Source organism: Emydura macquarii, unplaced genomic scaffold (genome assembly GCF_026122565.2).
Source record: "Emydura macquarii macquarii isolate MOO-44397 ecotype Brisbane River unplaced genomic scaffold, CSIRO-AGI_Emac_v2 contig_1230, whole genome shotgun sequence".
In the NCBI taxonomy this organism is placed as follows: Eukaryota; Metazoa; Chordata; order Testudines; family Chelidae; genus Emydura; species Emydura macquarii.
Window position 1 is genome coordinate 1,929,432 of NW_027131367.1, and position 13,498 is coordinate 1,942,929.

At 39.3% G+C, this 13,498-nt stretch overlaps 1 protein-coding gene across 9 annotated transcripts in view; it reads left to right on the forward strand.

Annotated features, from left to right (window-relative positions):
* The window catches only part of RPTOR (regulatory associated protein of MTOR complex 1), a 257,671-nt gene that overhangs the window by 13,822 nt on the left and 230,351 nt on the right, over positions 1-13,498 (forward strand). The window contains exon 1 of one of the 9 annotated variants that reach the window (XM_067547240.1): positions 5,258-5,380. The exons of 7 other annotated variants lie outside the window; for them this stretch is intronic. The gene's annotated coding sequence lies outside the window, so the exon portion shown is untranslated. Of the gene's footprint in view, positions 1-5,257; positions 5,381-5,455; positions 5,640-13,498 lie in introns of those variants that run through there. One more of the 9 variants, XM_067547241.1, reaches the window with a different exon arrangement.

Here is a 13,498-nt window from a genome sequence, read left to right on the forward strand (position 1 = left end):
ATAATTAGGAAGTTTTTCCTAATGTTCAACCTAAACCGCCGCTCCTGCAATTTAAGCCCATTGCTTCTTGTCCTATTCTCAGAGGTTAAAGACAACAATTTTTTTCCCTCTTCCTTGTAACAACCTTTTATGAACTTGAAAACTGTTATGTCCCCAGTCTTCTCTTCTCCAGATTAAACAAACCCAGTTTTTTCAATCTTCCATCATAAATCATGTTTTCTAGGCCTTTAATCATTTTTGTTGCTCTTCTCTGGACTTCCTCCAGTTTGTCCACATCTTTCCTGAAATGTGGCACTTGGAACTGGATACAATATTCCAGTTGAGGCCTAATGAACGTGGAGGAGAGTGGAAGAATTACTACTTATGTCTTGCTTACAACACTCCTGCTAATAAAACCAGAATGATGTTTGCTTTTTTCTTTTCTTTTTGCAACTGTGTTACACTGTTGACTCATATGTAGCTTGTGATCCACTATGACTGCCACATCCCTTTCTGCAGCTCTCCTTTGTAGGCAGGCAGTCATTTCCCATTTTGTATGTGTGCAACTGATTGTTCCTTGGAGTGGAGTACTTTGCATTTATCCTTATTGAATTTCATCATATTTACTTCAGACCATTTCTCCAGTTTGTCCAGATCATTTTGAATTTTAATCCTATCCTCCAAAGTACTTGCAACCCCTCCCAGCTTGGTGTTGTCCACAAACTTTATAAACGTGCTCTCTATGCCATTATCTAAATCACTGGTGTAGATATTGAACTGAACTGGACCCAGAATTGATCCCTGTGGGACCCCATTTGATATGCCTTTCCAGCTTGACTGTGAACCACTGAAGACTACTCTCTGGGAATGGTTTTCCAACCAGTTATGCACCCACTTTATAGTAGCTTCATCTAGGTTGTATTTCCCTAGTTTGTTTATGAGGTTTGCTACCCGGGGTTCTTTCAACCCAAACTCTTGGTAACTTTACTCTGTGTGAGGTGGTGTCAGGAAATAAATCATTGGAGACATGGCCGTCTGACTGATAGATGGCTGGCACAAGCAGTAAAACACAAGAGTGCTCTTACTTAAAGCTATACTTTACTTAGTCTCAAGCATTTACATATGTCCGCAACAGATTAGTAAAGCACTCCCAACCCTTAATAATTACCGAAGTTTGGTATGGCTCTTGAGTGGTACAGCAGCAGCCTTCCAATTGGCCTATTTTTCAACTGCCATTGGGGATCCTAAACTGTGTTCATGAAGAGTCTGCCGCGCCTTCCCCCCCATACTTTCTCTCCTTATTTATTGGGTTTGTGTAACAATAACATGTCAATAAAAAAACGTGTTAAGCAAACAACTTCAAAGTTTAAACAAGAGGTTTCCCCAAACCATTAATTAGATGGCCATGTTTTTGCAGAGTCTGCATGTCTTGAGAGCCCTACCAACGTATCCCAAAGGGCAGATATAGATAAGCTTCCTGTTTTTCCAAAACACATACCTCAGCAATTTTAACAGAGATTTTATTAGTAAGGACAGAGGGTCAGGCTCCCCCCTCAACCTCCTCCCTTCATGGCTTCTGAGATATGCTAAGGCTGTCGCAGAAGCCTGCTAAGACCTACTGATATAGCTGTTTTTGGCAATAAGCATGATAATCGATAGTCCAGTTATTGGTAGTGGTCCAGGCATTTTATTGGTCTGCCAAAATCTCCCTGTTCTGGTCCTATAGTGCATTATCTAATAGCTTGAGTCTAGGTTACCTGAGATTCTTTTTCCTCATGCTGTAGTGCTGCAGTTGAGGTCAGTGGAGACACTAAAGTTGGAGCTCCCTTGTAAATGGGAAAAGTTTGTTTTCTCTCAGGAGCCCTCACATTTGGAATTGACTCCCATCCCTGGTCCTTCAGAGGCCAGGTCTGTTAGCTGTGGGTTCTTCAAGAGGCCAACTTCTGTCTCAGGCATTTGGAGAAGGGAGGAGTAAGGGTTGGAGAGGTCTTGTTTGTGTTTATCTCTTGATTTGTGTTTTACACTGGGTGAGCGATCCATGAAGAACTTGAAATAGAAAGCTTGTTTTCCATAAATATTCAGAATGCATATTAGTTAAGATATAGTCAACAGCCATATTAGCCTATGTCTAATTTATCAGATTTTCATGGGCAAATTGAAAGCATTTCTAGACCACATTTAAAAGGATCGCAGGTGGATTCTTTCCCAGGTCCCAAAATACACATATACAAAGGCTGTTAACTGATAAGGAAATTATCTCCTGCAATCCTAAATCCAGGTCTCTTCATAGCACCATTTGGCCAGCTAGTGATCTTAGTTTTCTGTAGCTCATAGTAAAATTCCTACTAGAGTTTGGGAATAAGAGATGGCATTCTTTTTCTTGCTGTGTAGGGCTTGATCTCATGGAGGCCTAAAAGGAAAGCTCTTTGAAAGAGAGGAATTGGGAAGGAAGAGGGGAAAGCCTCTCTCTTCCAATTTTAGGTGGGATCACTGATAAATATAATAAAATGACTGAACATTATCACCTCTTTTCATCGAAAAGGCCAGTTTCTGCAGAGGTTTTATTCTTTCTACCTTGGTTCTATGGAGTGTATGTGTCAGCAGAGTGACACTGCTTTCATCTATTATGTATTTAAATAATTGTTTTATCAGAAGGAGTTGGGATTATGCTTTGAATGTTGAATTAAATCTCATAGCTTTCGTAGCAAGTGAGTCATGAAACTTTATTAAAATAAAAGGATCTCAAATACGTTGGAATTTTACAGACAAGATGCTACTAAAGAACATTTAAATTGAGCCATATTTTACTTATACTGATTTCTAAAATACACAGAGAGCAAAAGAGCTAGTTGTAGTGGTTTTATTTTAACACATTTTTTTCTGCTGCTTTATAACCTGCACAGTGAGAATTAAATCATGCTTTTAGGAGAACAGGCATAGACAGACAATTGGTTTTCTACAGAAATGTAGATTAAAAACAGTACTGCATAATAATGCTCTTAATTCAAATAAATGTGTAGATCTTAACTGCTTGAGTGCTAAATGTTTGACGTTTCACAGGAATATTAATGGAACATAGCAGTGTAATAAGTGTAGTGGAGGGATAGCAATGAAACAACACTTTGACTCATGTTTTATGTACAGTATGTTGATATTTAGATAATCTAGTAGACGGTGGTAGTGTTCTCTTTCTGAGTTCTTAAGTGTTAGTTTGTGACAATTACTCTAGCTTGAAATAACTCTTGTAAGTCTTCTTATAGTAGGTCACATTTGTAATCAAACTATGCAAGGTTGGCTCTCTCTGGTCACTGATTGCACACGCACAGGTGATCATGGAGTGCTAGCTGTGTGCAGATTTTAGTAGGCCCTATGCTAGTAAATTAGACTGGGATCTAAATCCAAACGACTCAACTGGCCCTTTAAATGAAGACAGGCTCTTGGTGTTAGGAAGAAAACACGTCAAACTAGAGTACTGAATGTCTCTGAGGATTGATAATGATGTGAATTTTTTCACCTCCAGGCTAATGGTTAAAATCTATCTTAATTCAATAATGACCAAAAGTAGTTATGGCTCTTCAGTGACATTTGTAAAATGAGTTGCTGGGCTAGTCTGGCAACTAGTGAACAAACATTCATATCACAAAAATCACCACCAAACCGGCATTAATGGGAGCCTTGTTGGCAGTCTCATCATTGAAGCTATAGATTGAATCTTTTCTTCTCCATAGACATGGTCACTCCAAGTTTAAGCTGCTGTTGTGCACTGATGAAGTAGAGTTGTGAAGCTTGCACTTTCTGCATGTGTCTACACGCATTTTATGCCTAAAGAGAGAGAGGACTTCACTCTTCAATCAGAGCAGTTAATCACACATTTTTAGAAGAAAAGGGTCTAATCTTGATGTCTTAGTAGCAAATATTGAAATATTAAAACTGGATAATCTCTGTCCAAACCTCAACATTTTTACCGTTCAATTGGGAGTTTGTGGGAGTTTGAAAATGACTAACTCTATAATCCATAGTTCTCTTGTGCATTTAGATGAATATTTCCCAAATACCCCATCCCGTTGTTTGCAATACAACCAAAAATTCTCAAGAGCTAGGCTAATGGCAGAGTTCTTTGGTATTGTAATAAACTAATGCAGCAGTTTTTGTTTTCTATCAGAGGCTTAATTGTCTGCTTCAGTTGGAAAGTCATGATAACTCCTGCTTTTGATTTCTCATACAGGAAACATAAGGGAGTTAATTTTCAAATTACATATGCACAATAGTAAGTGGAAACTGTGTGTAATGATATGCTTAATTTGTTTGCAGTTACACTGATTGTATGGACAATCATGTAAATTGAGTATACAAGTTAAGTGTGCAATTGCTCATGCCTCTTTCTGCACGTTGATAAACCATATTTGAAATCAGCATTTGAACTCCATAATATAAATTCAGAGTATATTAGTAGAGGGCCCTTCATATCTTTGGTATAATCAGTTATTCATGTCAGTAATGATGTTGTAATGTCAACACAGTTTCATGTTGAAATGCTCGAAGAAAATGTGCTGTTATTTCACACCACAAATGTTGTCCCCTTAATTATGAAGATATTAAGGTTGCCCCATCTAGCCTTGTTCAGCAGCACTGTTTTCTCCCTCCTATAACCTTCCCTCTCTGTGGCTGCATCTCTGTGAGTGTTTCTTTAGTCTTATAATTTGTGGGGAGCTGCTTCTTTTACACTAGCAATTTGGAGACGCACCAGACCTTTGGCTCTGCATTGGCTTCGGTCAACCTCTCAGGATAAGGATTGACAAAATATTAAGCAGTGATCAGCTCTTTGACTTTCAGTTCCCCAATGTGGTGGGGGTAAAAATGTAATTTTTAATTTACCAAAATCAATTGTTTGCTGTACGGGAATGGCCAAGAGACTGGTTCATTAAATAGCTCCGTGAGAGCACTTGGTTCTAATTATACTTGCGACGAGTAATAAATGGTAGAAATACAGGATTAATATTATGAAAATGAAATCAACATTATCTTGACAAGAGGCAGTTGTAGAATGGGGAGTGATTGCAGCATTAGTGAATGGCATGACAGTAAATTGTTACTTTCATTTTTTTTATTCCAAAGGGTATTCCTTTCTATTGCTATTAGCTGCTTGAAACCTTGTTATGGATTGAATTAAAACCTTGTTGAGATTGGGTATTAACACACCTTTCAATTAATGTAAGTGTCAGGATAAATTAAATCCCAGCAGCTCAGCTAAAACAAAGGGGATTGTGAACAGGTTTAGGAGTTTTTGGGCCGATTGATTGGGCAGAGGGGTTTGACTGAGTAGTGGCGTGCGCGCATGTATATGTGGAGAAAGGAACAGAAACTGAGAGACTGACTCAAGAAGAAGGCCCAGCAATAGCTTGTAAGTGCAGTGAGACCCTGGAAAAAGCTAGAGAGAGAGCTTTTGGGTCTGCTGTTAGCTAAAGAGGGTTGGGGCTGTAAGTGATGAAACTGCCCCTTTTGTTCTTGGTCCCTCCTGCATTTGGAGAAACAGGAGTTTTTATGTTCCTTATAAATAAAGAAGATTGCATCAGAGAAAATATCCAACTCTCCAACATTTGTACTTCCATCTGGAACATCTTCAGGGCACTGAAATTTGACTAGCTGCTAAGATCAAGAAGGTGCAACAGTATGTTAAGATTTTGATAGGAGTGCATGTATTGTGTGTGCAGAATGTCTAATGTTTTCTTTTGGAGAAAGATTAGCATAGTTGATAAAACCAGCATTCTAGCACTGAAGGTAAATAAACATATAGCAGAGTAGAGTGGAGTTGTGTAGTGTGTTTTGCTGCTTAAAATCAGTGATGTCTGTTTTGGAGTAGATTGCTAATGCCCTTATTGCGTGAGCCTGTGGAAACCTAAGACATTTGTGAACAGAGGATAAGAATAAAAGGTGCACCTTGAAATCAATATTGAAGTTCTGGACTGTTGTTGTAAACAGCATGTTTTAATTAAAATATCTGTCACAGTAAGAGTTTTTTCCTCTTATTTCTCAAGTGTGGCAAATGTTAATAAATACTAGTAGCACTCCAGTGCAATGGTATATAGCCAGGTGGTAGCAGGGTGCGTCACATAAAACTCTTGTAGAGAAAACTGGGAAACATCTGTTCTTTTGACAGCTACCACTTTTTTTTAATTTTGGCATTCTGTACATTTCAGTAGTTGAGAGGCAGGAGGTTATGTGAACCTTTCTGAAAAGCTTTGTAAATGCTTCTCTAATTCTCACTCTTCCCTCTCTCCCTCTCCCCACACAAGTGAGGAATTGGAAAGGGCTCACAGATTTCTTTGAAGTATTAGCTTTGCTACTCTTCATGGGTCACACACCTTTTCATTCTTTTTTTGACCTGTTGGTTTTGTGAACTGGGTGCTGAGTGCTTGCTGTTGCAGTGATCCTCTACTGCCAGTGGTTCTCAACCAGGAGTACGCATACACCTGGGGGTATGCAGAGGTCTTCCAGGGGGTACATCAAAAACAGGTTACATAAAAAGCACTAGCAAAGTCAGTACACACTAAAATTTCATACAGACAAAATGAGAAAGTAAGCAGTTTTTCAGTCCTAGTGTGCTGTGACACTTGTATTTTTATGTCTGATTTTGTAAGCAAGTAAGTCTTAAGTGAAGTGAAAGTTGGGGTATGCAAGACAAATCAGACTCCTGAAAGGTGTACAGTGGTCTGGAAAGGTTGAGAACCACTCTAGAGGGTTTCTCTAGAGGGACTAGAAGTCTTTTAAAGAAGAAGAGTATTTTACTGCTTTTAGTGATGTGAGAAGCTCTTAATTGAGATTAAAGAATTCCCCAGTAAACCTGCCACACCCAAGTTGCTTATTGCCAGTTCCAATGTACCTCTTTAATGGGGTTTCAGGAACATACTGTGAACACTTCACCTCTATTAAACCTTTTAATTTTAACAAGGGAATGAGCTGTACAGCTAAATGTAGACTAGAGATGGTGAGGAGACCTATCTTTTTGCTCTGGTGTATGACACTCATTCAGTAAGTATGTAATGGCATATGCTGCGCTCAGGGCCTGAAAAGCTCTTTGACTCTTACTAGGTCAGGGGGGAGGTACTTGTGCTACCACTATCTTTAAGGCCATAGCCCCCAGTACACAACTACATAACTTAAACGGTCACATCTTCTCTCTTTCACCAATCAACAGTGCTTCCACCCCACTTGAATCAGTTCTTGCCCTCTCTCTCTGCTTCCTCCCAATTGTGCACGCTACTTACTGAATTCTGTGCTTACCTCCTCCCCACCAGTTAATGCATTCTGGTCACCATAGCCTCTGCTGGGCTCTCCTGGGGCTTGCCACTCTCCTGGGCTCATAGAAACCCTTGGCATACCAGATGTCTCCTCTGTAGGGTCTAGTCTGTTCCCTGCTACTCACCCCCACCAGAAAAGATATAAGAGCTGTGGCCACTCTGCTCCTTCCTACCCTGCTCTTAAAAGACAAGAGGTGACACTTACGTTGCTCCTACTCCTCGTCCTTCCACTCCTCAACTAAAAAAACCTCAGTGACTCCTGGGCTACTTTGCTCCTCTTCTCAACCTTTCCATAGAGAGAAGGAGCTAGCAGCTCCCTGGCCCCATGTTCAGCCTGCTCGCCCACGCATCCTTTCTACTTGTTCAACTGAACTTTTTAAGACCTTGATATGCTGTACTGTTTCAATATAAAATGGTGTTGAAGACCCTAATGTTGTTTCCTGGCATGTCAGGAAGTAACAGAAGGCCAGATTGGCTTTCTAGTTCTGAATTGACTTTGGTTTTGGACTTTACCGTTCCTCTGTAAGTTCCCTTTTGTATGACGATAGGTATAGTAAAATGTATTTTTTTTAATTAAAGCCAGTTGGTCTGGGATTAACATTCAACTCAGTGAATCTTTTGTAGATGCTTTTTCTTTAAAAGATTATGAAATATTCCCTATAAATGTTGTTCATGTCCATAGAAAAGTAATGCAGTGCAATAACCTGCTCCTGTTTTATTATACAGTGAGGATTTACAGTTGGCAGAGTAGTAAGTCTGTATCACTGGCACTTGGCAAAATGTGTCCCTTCTTAGTTTTCTTGTCCCAGTGGTTTTGCCAATGACACCTCAGCCAGTATTTTTAACTTGTGATTTTTTTGCTTAGTTTTGTGTTAGTATGAGCTACAATAGGAAATAGGCTGTATAGTCTGCAGAAGAGCAAAAAGAAACAATCTCCCAGGAATGTGTAAACTGGGATTTGTGCTAGGAAGTGATAATTGGAATGTTTCTCTTCGTCTCTGTATGTGTGACGTGAGAGCTGCAACAAGGGAACAGTGTGCAGCGTATCTTATGCCTCCAAGAGAATCTGGACTGTCTTCCTTCATGGTCAAGTCAGAACTATTCTTCCTTTCCCTCTCTCCTTCCAAGGGTAGGTCAACAGCAGGAAGTTAAGATCCTTGAAGTGCTCAACTGGCTGTGTGTCATTTGGGAGCAAGGCACTGCACAGTCCTGTGCAGCTCACTCAATCATCAACAGTTCTCATCCTCTCTACTCCCTCAACGCCCCGATTTAAGTGCCTTACTTAATCTGGGATTGATGGCTTTCTCTTATTTGCTCCCCTGAGCTAAAAACACTAGCCTGTCATTTAAAGAACCTAGTCCTCCTCTTTGGGCCCTCCCACTTATTACTTGTGGTTCCCATTCAAAAGGATAAAACAATCCTTGCTTCACAATGCTTCCTGTAGCCCATAGTGTGAATTTGTCAGGGATATAGGGGGCAAAAAAAAAGAAGTGTGGAGGATAAATTAAGATGCTTACGGCACCAAAAAAGAGAGAAGCATTGGAAGGCTAAATTAAATTAGTGAGTTTAAGGACAAATCTGAAGGAGGAGAGGAGATTGCTTGGCATACAGGAAGATAGAGGCTATTCCAAACATAAGGGGTGGTCTAAAAAAGGTCCAAAATTGACTGAGGAGGAGGAGACAGAGTAGTAAAAATAGAAGATTGGATGGAGTTCGAGACAGAGGAAGAGATGTGTTGAGACTTGGACATGGGAGGGAATGGTGTAGCCCTTTTAAAAATAAGGATTAATTGATTATGCAGCCAGAAGGGACCACTGTGATGATCTAGTCCGACCTCCTGCATAACACAGGCAATAGAACTTCTCTGAATAAATTTCTGTTTGAATTAGAGGATATGTTTTAGGAAAACATCCAATCTTGATTTAAAAGTTGCCAGTGATAAAGAATCCACCACAATCCTTTGTAAGTTGTTCTGCTAATTAATTACCCTGACTGCTAAAAATTTGCAATCTGAATTTATTTCCAGTCTGAATTTGTCTAGCTTCAGTTTCAGACATTGGATCTTTTTATACCTTTCTCTGCTAGATTGAAGAGCCCCCATTATCAATCTTTGATTCCCAATGTAGGTATTTTATCAGTGATGATTTTATGTTTTCTTCCAGGTCATTAAAAAGAATGTTAAATTGCATAGGGCCAAGAACCCCATTGCAGGAACCCACTAGAAACACACCTTGCTCAATGATGATTCCTCATTTACAGTTACATTGCAGCTCGAAAGCTTCTCTCTCTCCAATATATATTGGTCCAATAAAAGGTATTACCTCACCCGCATTGTGAGATCCATCGGATAGCTAGTTTTAATCCATTTAATGTGTGCAGTGTTAAATTTGTATCATTTTGGTTTTTTAATTAAGATTCTGTGGCGTACCAAGTCAAATGCCTTACAGAAGTGTTAATGACTCTGACTTTTGTCAACCAAATTTGTAATCTCAGTAAAAAACAAAACCAAATTTGTTTGATAGGATCTTTTTTCCATAAAGATATGTTGATTGGAATTAATTATATTACCCTCCTTAAATTCTCTGAGTCCAGAATCAGCCATTCCATTATTTTGCCTGGGATTGTTGTCAAGCTCATATGCCTATAATTACGTGCATTGTCCCATTTACCCCTTTTAAATATTGGCGCACTAGCTTTCTTCCCATCCTCTGGAACTTCCCCAGTGTTCCAAGAGTTATTGAAAATCAACTTTAATGGTCCAGTGAGTTCCATGGCCAGCTCTTTAAAGCTCTTCGATGCAAGTTATCAGATCTGCTGATTGAAAAATGTTCTAACTTCAGTAGCTGCTGTTTAACATCCTCCTGAGTTACTATTAGAATGAAAAATTTCATTATCATCATCATAATATGAATACCTCATTTGATTCCCCCTGAAATATAGAATAGAAATATTTATTGAACACTTTTGCCTTTTCTGCATTATTATTGACAATTCTACAATTTCCATCTAGTAGTGGATCAAAAATATTGTTAGGATTCTTTTTGTTCCTAATATACTTAAAAGTTGCTATTGCTTGTCCTTAACTCTATTGGCCATAGATTTCTCCTTCTGTCTTGACAAAACCCTCGCTAGGATTATTTAGCTGAGGTTTGTCCTGCTTTGAGCAGGGGATTGGACTAGATGACCTCCTGAGGTCCCTTCCAACTCTATGATTCTGTCCTTTTGCTTCCTTTATCAATTTTCTGCAAGTCCTAATGTCTGTTTTATATTAATTATCAACTTCTCTTTCTTCAATTTGTTTATATATATAATATATAATGTAATTTTTATAGCTGCCTTTACTTCCTTACTAAGCCAATTTTTTTTTTTTTTTTAAACTAGTATGACCTTCTTTTTGGTTGTGGAAATATTTTATGGCTTTTGGGCCATCTAGTGAAATGTTCTTAAACAGTCCCAATTATCATTCACAATTTTCTGTTTAAATTCTTTCTCCCAACTGATTTGGCTCATAATTGTTTTCAGCTTTGTGAAATTGGCCTTGTAAAGCACCACATGAATATATCTGTCACCAGTTTGGACTGCATTCTGATTGCACATAACAAAAGTGATCAAGTCACAATCACTTGTACCTAAACTACCACTAATTTTTAGTTCTGTTGCCTGTGCCTCATTAGCTGTCCAGATGAGGTTGAATATGCAATCATCCCATATTGGATGCAACACCCCAAGAATTAGGAAATTGTCATCTATAATATTTAAAAATTCTGAGGATGTTTTAGTACTGGCAGTAGGAAACCTCCAGCATACATCACTCAGATTGAAGTCCCCATGGCACCATTACTGTCACGGACAAAAGCCTGGGACGCTTCCCCCTTATGAACACAGAGGAATATAAAAATTATGAATGATGTAAACAAGCTTTGTTACAAAAGTTTAAACTGACTCCTGAAGCATCTTGGGGCTGGTTCACACTTACCGTGCGATTCGGTAGCAGTCGACGGGAGTTACACAAACTACTCTGCGTAGTTTGCGGAACTGACGTCGACGGCTCTGCTTCCCTTCTGCATGCTGTTCTCACTGCACTGTTCCCGTCAGCTCAGCGCTACGCTAGTTGAGGGGGTCGACTTCCTGATCGATTGAGCAGGTCTCACTGACTGCTCAATCGATCAAGAAAGATCGATCTGGTGGCGGCGATTTTGCCGCCGTCAGTCTGAACATAGCCTTAGAGAAGGTTTTGGGGCATTCAGGAAATAAAGGGGAATGCTGACATTTCAGTTTTAATTAGGAATTATGAAAGAAAATGGGGATGGTTGTGAATGTCTCTTACTATCATACTGTCTGGAGTGGTTCATGACTATGAGTGCCAGCCTCAGGACAGAAACCCCAAACTGGTTGTATGTTCTATAATTAGCTTTCACTAACCCAGTAACAAGTGTGAAGTCCTAAAGCACTACGACAGTCTTACCATGGAGTCACAGACAGTCCTCTTGGGCATTTCAGTCTATCTTGCCAGCTGGACGAGCTGGACTACACGTTTGATGGTCACTTTACACCAATTATCACTGCAATATTCAGGTTACTCGCAGTCCCGAAGACCTGTCACTTACCGTAGGTTATTTGTACTCAGATCTCAAATGAAAGACAGTGCCTGTAGCCAATGCTGACTAAAGATTTATTAACTAAGAAAAGAAATAAGAGAGTTATTTACGAGTTTAAAACAGGAAACATAAACAAATGAGTTACAGTCTTAGATTTTAAAAGGTAACATAAGCGTCTATAATAAATTGCTTTTTATATCTTTTAGGGCTGGCCCATGCTAAGCAGCATGGGGATCTCTTGCTTATGTTTAGGAATCTTTGCCCCTCAGAGTCCAGACAGCATAAAGAGACTTGGTTTCTCCTTGTCAGGGATCTTTATCCCCTTCACCCCAGAATCCAAGCTGATGGGATGAGTTCATTCTCAGGTCTCCCCTTCTGGAGGGAGTGAGGAATTCAATCAACAAGCTCTCTGTCTTTTGATGCAAGGCAGTACCTCATTTGCTTTCAGTGGGACATCTTGTGTGTAGGACAAGCACTTTACCTTAATTAATGCTTCCTTTCCTGTTTGGTGAGTTACACAATTACAGAGGTTTACAGTACGAACACTCAATATAACTTTATACCATGGGACACAGATATTATAAGTAGGATGAATACATACAGCATCCTACCAGCATTCTGTAAAGTCCAAACATTCTTATAACACTAATATCTGGTTTAACTGCACTAACCCACAGGTAAGCCAGACTTGCTGTGCTCAGAGCAAGTAAATAGAAAGTGTATATGTGTATGTTGCATATCGATTGCTGCTGCTAATGTAGCTATAATACCAGTCCAGAGAAATGCTTATGAAGTAAATGGTGAATCTAGCAGTGAAAATCTATTTTATTAGAAGCTATATTTACATTAGTGACTGTCCTTGAACTTTGCTTAGTAGCTGTATTCACTGGGTAAATAAAAGCATGGAAGTAGGGAGCATGTTGGACATGGGTACACATCTGATGAAATTCCATGCTAGAAGTGCAGAAAACTGAGGTTAAAAAAGAAAAACAAACACTCAAGGAGCTGATGTAGGAATCTAGTGCATGCTGTCACCACGGTCACAGCAAGAACTGACCTTTTCGGTTGCAGATGGCTGCAAACTACCAGCAGGGGCATATGAATTATTAATATTAAACTTCAAGTTTTTTCTTTGCATTCTATTAAATTTCTCTCCCCAGAAAAATAATTTTTTCATGATTTTATACAGGACTTTTCTCAAACTTTATATAAAAGCCTCCCTTGAAAGCCTCTGAGAGTTGTTTCCTTGCAGAATTTCTTTCCCTCAGAAATATCACTGATGAGCAGGAGAGGCTTTATGGGGGTTTTCATGTGCCACTTGTTAGTTGATCTGACCTTTAGACCACATGAAAGAGAATCTCCATCATAAAGTCAGAATAAAGGCCAGATTTGCATTAGCTAGCGGTTTGTGTGGTCACTCACATTGGTGCAAGTGAGTTGGAAAATGCTACCAAATCAGAATGGCAGCATTTTGCGCTCATTTTGCACTGGCGTAAATGACTGTACAAGGTGCAGGGAAATTGAGAATTAGACTCTACATTTCTAGGTGCTCTTTTTTTGAAAGAGGATTGAAAATGTAAACCAATTGCTGGGACTGAAATGAACAAGCAGCTGCGTGAGTCC